Below are 7,210 nucleotides of genomic sequence, written 5' to 3' on the forward strand. Positions count from 1 at the left end.
AGTACTATAAAATTTCCTCTTAGCACTACTTTCATGTGTTCCATAAATTTGGGCATGTTGTTTGGTAATTTTCATTGAATTTTAACAAGTTAAGAGTTCTTCATTTATTTCTTCTTTGGCCCATTGATGATTCAGGCAAGTATTGCTTAATTTCCATGTGTTTGTGGGCTTTCTAAAATCAATGTTGCTGTTTAATTCTAATTTTTAGCCATGGTGATCTGATACATGGTGTTATTCCATTTTATAAAACTCTTTTGAGGTTTGCTTTGATATCTAGTATGTGGTCAGCTTTTGAGAAGGTTCCATGAGGTGGTGAGAAGACGGTATATTCTTTTATGTTTTGATAAAATGTTCTATAGATGTCTGTTAAGTCCATTTGAGTCGTACCATTTTTTATTTCCCTTACTTCTCTGTTAACTTTCTGTCTGGCAGACCTGTCCATTGTGAGAGTGGAGTGCTGTAGTCTCCATCTATTAGTGTGAGGAGTTTAATATGTAATTAGAGCTTTAGTAGTGTTTCTTTTTACTTATGAGGGCACCCTTGTATTTGGGGCATAGATGTTCAGTATTGAGATATTACCTCTTGTTGGATTTTTCCTGTGACTAATATGAAATGTCCTTCTTTTTCTCTTTTGATTGATTTTAGTTTGAAGTCTATTTTGTTAGATATTAGGATAGCTACACCAGCTTGTTTCTTAGGTATATTTGATTTGTATCCAATCTGTTAACATGTGTCTTTTTATAGGTGAGTTGAGTCTGTTTATATTTAGGGATATTAATAACCAGTGATTGATTGCTAGTTCCTGTTATTTTCATTTTTACTCTTGGTGATGTGATTGTGTGTGTTTTTCCCTTCTTTAGTATTTTTTTTTGTCTGTGTTTTTGTGAATGTAGCTGACTCCCTTGGGTTGGATTTTTCCTTCTAGTACTTTGTGTAGGGCTAGGTTTTTGGCTATGGGTTAAATCTGGTTCTGTCATGGAATATCCTTTTTTGTCCATCTATGTTGATTGAACATTTTTCTGTGTATAATAGTCTAGGCTGCCATCTGTGGTCTCGTAATGTCCATATAATTTTTAACCAGTACCTTCTGGCTTTCATTGCTTCCATTGAAAAGGTTTAATTCTGATAAGGATGCCTTTATATGTTGCTTGGCATTTTACCTTTGCAGCTATTAATATTCTTTCTTTATTCTGTATGTTTACTACTGTTTTTATTTTTTTGTGGCAAGGGGACCTTTTTTTTTTTTGATCCAGTCTATTTGGTGCTCTGTAACTTTCTTGTGTCTTCATATGCATATCTTTCTTTAGTTCAGGAAAGTTTTTTTTTCTATGATTTTGTTGAATATATTTTCTGTGCTTTTGAGTTAAACTTCTCATTCTTCTATCCCTATTATTCTTAGGTTTGGTCTTTTGATATTATCCCAGATTTCCTGGATATTTTGTGTTAGGTTTTTGTTAGAAGTAATGTTTTCTTTGATCAATGGGTCTATTTTCTCTATTGTATCTTCAATGCTTGATATTCTCTCTTCCATCTCTTGTATTCTGCTGTTTATGCTTACATTTATGGTTCCTGATTGTTTTCTCATAATTTCTGTTTCCAATTGTGTTTTCTTTATTGTCTCTGTTTCATTTTACAAGTCACGAATAATTTCTTTTATCTGATTGATTTCTTTTTCTTGGTTTTGTTTTTAAAGGAATTTGTTGATTTCTTCCATTTTTTTTTGTTTGTCATTTTCTCCATTTCTTTGAAGGAATTTTTCATTTCCTCTTTAAAAACCTTAAACATCTCCCCAAATTATTTTTAGGTTGTTTTCTTCTGCTTCATCTATATTACTGTGTTCAAGTCTTAGTGTTGTAGAGTCACTAGTTTTTGTTAGTGTTGTGTTGATTTTTGTGGTGTTAAGTATGTTCTTACCTTTCTACACATCTTTTCCTCTGATTGATGTAGTTGGAGCTATGTCAGTAATGACCAATCTTCCAGATGCCAGTGGATCCAATGCTCACATAGTTGCTCCTCATGATGCAGTCAGGGCCATGGTATTAATCACCCCAGAGGTCATTAACTGCTCTGCAATACCAGAGGTTGTTCAGAGCTATTCCCATGAAAATCATGTGCTCAGGCCTGGCCAGGTCCTGCAGAGCTTTATGACTCAGGCCTGTTCTCTTGGCAGTTACTCTCTTGCATCTGCTCCTTTGGAGGTTGCTGCCTCTGGTTTGCTCTGGTGGATATTGCTAGCTCTGCCTTCTCAGGTGGAGATTGCTAGCTTGGTCATGTTCCCATGAATGTCCCTGGCTCAGGCCTGTTCCTGTTGAAGTCCCTGGCTTGGTACCAGTCCTGCAGAAGTCTCTGGCTTAACCCCAGTCCCACAGAGGTCTCTGACTTGGGCCTGCTCCTTTGGCATTTGCTTACTTGTACCTGTTCCTGCAGAGGTTGCTTGCAAGGGCCTAGTGGGGCAGTTTACTGGCTTGGGCCTGCTCCCCCGGAGGTCTCTGTCTTGGGCCAGGTCCCACAGAGGTCTCTGACTCAGGCTTGCCCCATTGGCAGTTGCTCCCTTATACCTGCTTCTGTTAAGGTTACTGCCTTGTGCCTGCTCCAATGGAGGTCATTGGCTCAGGCCTTCTATGGTGGAGGTCACTGGCATGGAACTGTTTCCACAGATGTCCCTGTCTCTTGCCTGCTTTTGCAAGAGTCTCTGGCTTTGATTTGCTCCCTTGGCAGTTTCTTCCTTGACACTGTCATTTATTTTAACAGTTGAGTGATACTCCATTGTGTAAATGTGCCACATTTTCTTTATCCATTCTCCTGTTGATGGACTTTGAGTTTGTTTTTAGTTTCTCACTATTATGGGTAAAAAAGCAAGCAATTGCCTCTGTAGTAGGATGAAACATCCTTTGGGCATATGCCCAAGAGTGGTCCATCTGGGTCTTGAGGTAGATCAATTCCCAACTTTCTTAGGAACTTCCATATTGATTTTCATAGTGGTTATATAAGTTTTCCCTCCCATCAGCAATGGAGAAAGACTTGAATTGCTCCACTTCCTCACTTCTATGAACTCTCACTTGTATTGTTGCTATTAGCCCTTCTCACAAGTGTAAGATGAAATCTCAAAGTAGTTTTGTTCTGCATTTTCCTGATGGCTAAGGATGTTGAGCATTTCTTTAAGTGTTTCTCAGTCATTAGAGTTTACTCAGTTGAGAATTCTCTGTTTAGATATGTACCACATTTTAAAATTGGATTATTTGTTTTTGATATCAAGATTCTTGAACTCTTTATGCATTTTGGATATTAGCCCTCTATTGGATGTGGAATTGGAAAAAAAAACCTTTTCCCATTTTGTAGGCTGCTACTTTGTTCAAATGATAGTATCATCCCTACAGAAGATTTTTAGTTTCATGAGGTACATTTTATTTATTGTTGATCCTAGTGCCTGTGTTAAGAATGTTCTATTCAAAAAGTCCATTCCTATGCCAATGGCTTCAAGAATATTCTCCACTTCCTCATCTATCATGTTCAGTGTACCTGGTTTTATGTTGAAGATTTTGGCCCAGACTCATCTTGGCTTTAGAATTTCTAAGGTGGTAAGTATAGATCTATTCACATTGTTTTACATGAAGCAATTGGTTGAAGATGCTGTCTTTTTATTCCAATGTATTTCTGGATTCTTTAGGAAAAGTCAGTTGTACACAGATGTGTGGATTTATGTCTGGATCTCTAATTTGATTGATCAGCATGTCTGTTTTTGTGCCAATACCATGCTGCTTTTATTACTATAGCTTTGTAGAGCAACTTGAGATCAGGAATGGTGAGGCCACCCACAGTTCTTCTGTTATTCAAGATTGTTTTATCTGTCCTTAAAAAAAAAAAAAACAAGGACATAGACTATAGTCTTATTTTTGTTCTTCAATGAATCTTGTAGATATTTCTGCCAACCACTAAATTATTCTCTTCACTGTGGTTTCTCTAGTCCCCTGTACATTTCACTAACACAATTATCTCCATGAAAGTCAAGTTCAAGTACAATTCTTCCTTAGTTAAGCGGTTCATTGTTGTCCTGGGGCAGTACTGTGGTGACAGTTACAGTTGACTCCTGATTTAGAGACCTATTCAGTCCTGTCTTTTTATTTTTATTTTAGTTTGGTTTTAAGATTATAGTATAACTATATAATTTCCTGCTTCATTTTCCTCTTCCCAAATTCACTCATAAGCCCATCCTTCTACTCTTTCAATGTCTTGGATCTCTTTCAAATTCATTTCCTGCTCTGTCTGTGTATCTTATTGCTGTGTATGTTTTCAGGGTTGACCATTTGGTACTGGATAAGCAGTTGCTATGTTCTTCCCCCAAGGGGGATTGTTTCTTTTCGAGTGTCTTAATTATGACTTTTTATTCCATCTCTATTTCACAGACAGAGGTCTAAGATCATGTAGCCTGAGGCTATGACACTTCATCCCTTTTCTTTCCTCATGCCACCTTTATTATTCTATCACCGGAGTGTTTGTGAATGTTGTACACTCCTTTATGAAATTATATGTTGTTTTATATATGTGATTTTTATATAGAAGTTTACTTGGGTAATAAGGCCCAAATGCTACATCTTTTTTTGTAAATGCTAATTGTTTTTAGATATTTAATAAACTGAAGTAGAAACTAATGAGAATGAGCAATAGCAACGAGGTATCCAGCATTCCAGAAATCATGGGTTAATTACTTCAACTGCTAATGTATCTGGCCTTATGTAAATACTGGAGGGTCAGGAAGAGGTCAACAGGGAAATCTGGGCAATCCTCAGATAATTCCTTACCAATTTAAAGCATCAATTCATTTATGTATTCTAGTTGGCAAAAATATAAGTAATGAGTTCAAAGCCTGGGAAATAGATAAAATAATACAAATTGTATTTCTTATAAAATGACAATAGCATGCTGCTATTTTTCATGGACAGGTGTGAATATACGAACACTAAATAAAAGCACAGCTTATTCCTCAAACGGCAGTCCTATTGATCATCTTCCGTTACCTCAACATTATCTTTATAATTTGTTAAAAAACAATTAGCTAAGATGGTGTCTCATTTGGCTAAGGTAATTATGTTAGCTTATATAAGGCAGATTATATCTCTATTTAATATTTTGAAGTGTGATCAAAACAGGTTAAAATTTAATGCCTTTTATTTGTATTTTAATATCCTCCTGAGATGTTTCCAGGAGTTCTTATTTCTTCTTCAGTAACTACACCATATTTCAAAAATATACGATAGGTGGAAACAGTCACAATTTATACATTAATGGAGGAAAAAAGCACAAGAAATCGAATTATTTTATACTTAAAGAAATATTTGGTCAATGGTGTATTATAACTCCTCTTTAACCACAAGTTCAGTTTAAATTTTATAAGCTAATTATTAAAAAAATGTGCATAAACAAATGAGAGATTTCAGTAAGCTTGTGAGATGCGTTAAAGTGATAAAGAAGTATTGCTGAAGTATTTTAAAGGAAGTCTTCAGCCTACAATTCACACAAAGTTATATGTCTGAACTCTGCCATGAATCTTAGGAGCAAAAATGCTGTAACCAATTCAGGGCAGTTACACATGGGACTAACAAATGGGAGAAAATAGAATGCCTATATTTGGAAGAGTTGACTGACCCTATGTATGTATATCTTCTTTCCTCCAAGAGAAGTAACTTTGAAAAAAAAAAACAAGCTCTGTTTTTGAGATATGAAGAAATTTCTTCCAGGAGCTTGAAAATTCCCAAAGTACATAAGTTTCTCCAGAACAAGATTCTCAAATGTAGAATACCTTCTCTCTCTCTGCCACTCAGTTACTCAAAGTAAGTTCTTGCTATCAGCATTGTCTACATATAGAGAAATAGATGTCAGCTTCTACAAGATTATGGTAAACATAAACACATTAAAAACTCATAAGATCAAAAATCTCAAAATCAAAAGAAGCTATTGAATATCCAGAACAATTAATAATGCTACATTTTATCTGCATTCCTTAATTGTGAACATTTGGTGCTCTAAATATGTAGAAAAGGGCATAAGACCAGAGAAGGACAATCACAACACATACAAAGGAATATATTAAGTGTGAGAACTTTTCATCCTTGACTTCACAAGGATAGAATTCTTTAGACATTTTTGTCTCAATTTTGTACATGGTTCTCTCTGATTTATTCTACATGGGATTGATATAACAATATCACTTTTACTTCTCTTGGGTTGACTCCACCTCAACATTTCCACCACCACTACCTTTGAACAAGTCTTTCTATAAATCTCCCATGCCTCTCATAGTGACAGAATGATGCTCTAGTGTGTATGTGGCCAACACAAATTAGACTTATTTTTCTTTCTTTTTTTTTTTTTTTTTTGAGGGGAAGGAGGGCCACAAGGAGGGGTGGATCTGGACAAACTAAGAAATGAGTGTGTTGTGAGTATATGATGTAAATGATCTCCCAGGATCCACTCCTCATGTAAGTCCCATGCTATCATTATTCTCATGAGTGCTGTAGTGATCTTCCTTAAATGTAAACTTCCCTTTTCATATATATTTAATGTGTATTGTATTGGTTACTTTTCTGTTGTGCAAAATATCATGATCAAAAGCAACTTACAGAATAAAGAGTTAATTTGGGGTTTTTGTTCCAGAGAGACAAGAATCATGCTTCCATCATGACTGGGAAGCATGACAGCAAGCAGTAGCTATGGTGCCTGGAGCAGAGAGCTGAGAGGAAGCACACATCTTCAACTGCAGTCCAATGACATACTTCCTCCAGCAAAACTGTACCTTCTAGATCTTGTAAAACAGCATCAATTTTAAAGCAAATGTTCAAAAATAGTTGCTCCATAGGAGAACGTTTCTTATTCAAGTCATCCTATCTTATAGCCCTCAGCAATAAATAAATAAATATCATTAAATATAGGGTTTGTGTGCTCCTGTCCTTTCTCCTTTCTTCCAGTGAGAACTCACCATTTTCCCTCTAACTCCTGTATCCTGTTTGTGTTTATGCAATTTCCAATAAATACCAGAACAGACCAGTTTCCAAAGTGTCTCTGGTACCTTCCAATTCCACTTGACTCCTTCTACCCATCTTTCTGAGTCAGATTAATCACTTCAATGAAGGCTTCATACTTTCCCAATGCTCTGACAACATAACAGACACCAGCAAATTAAGGGAGGAGGAGTGTATTTGGGGTTCAGCTTTTC

General features: G+C 36.0%; 1 long non-coding RNA gene across 1 annotated transcript; it reads left to right on the forward strand.

The window, feature by feature from the left end:
• The first annotated feature begins 217 nt into the window (after window positions 1-217).
• On the forward strand, window positions 218-6,891 carry LOC126497020 (uncharacterized). Its single transcript, XR_007590507.1, has 3 exons — window positions 218-323; window positions 3,425-3,578; window positions 6,652-6,891. It is a non-coding gene; the product is annotated as an uncharacterized lncRNA (long non-coding RNA).
• Window positions 6,892-7,210: the final 319 nt, after the last annotated feature.

This window comes from Alexandromys fortis, unplaced genomic scaffold (genome assembly GCF_014885135.2).
Source record: "Alexandromys fortis isolate MF-2015 unplaced genomic scaffold, M_Fortis_MF-2015_v1.1 scaffold_20, whole genome shotgun sequence".
Classification (NCBI taxonomy): domain Eukaryota; kingdom Metazoa; phylum Chordata; class Mammalia; order Rodentia; family Cricetidae; genus Alexandromys; species Alexandromys fortis.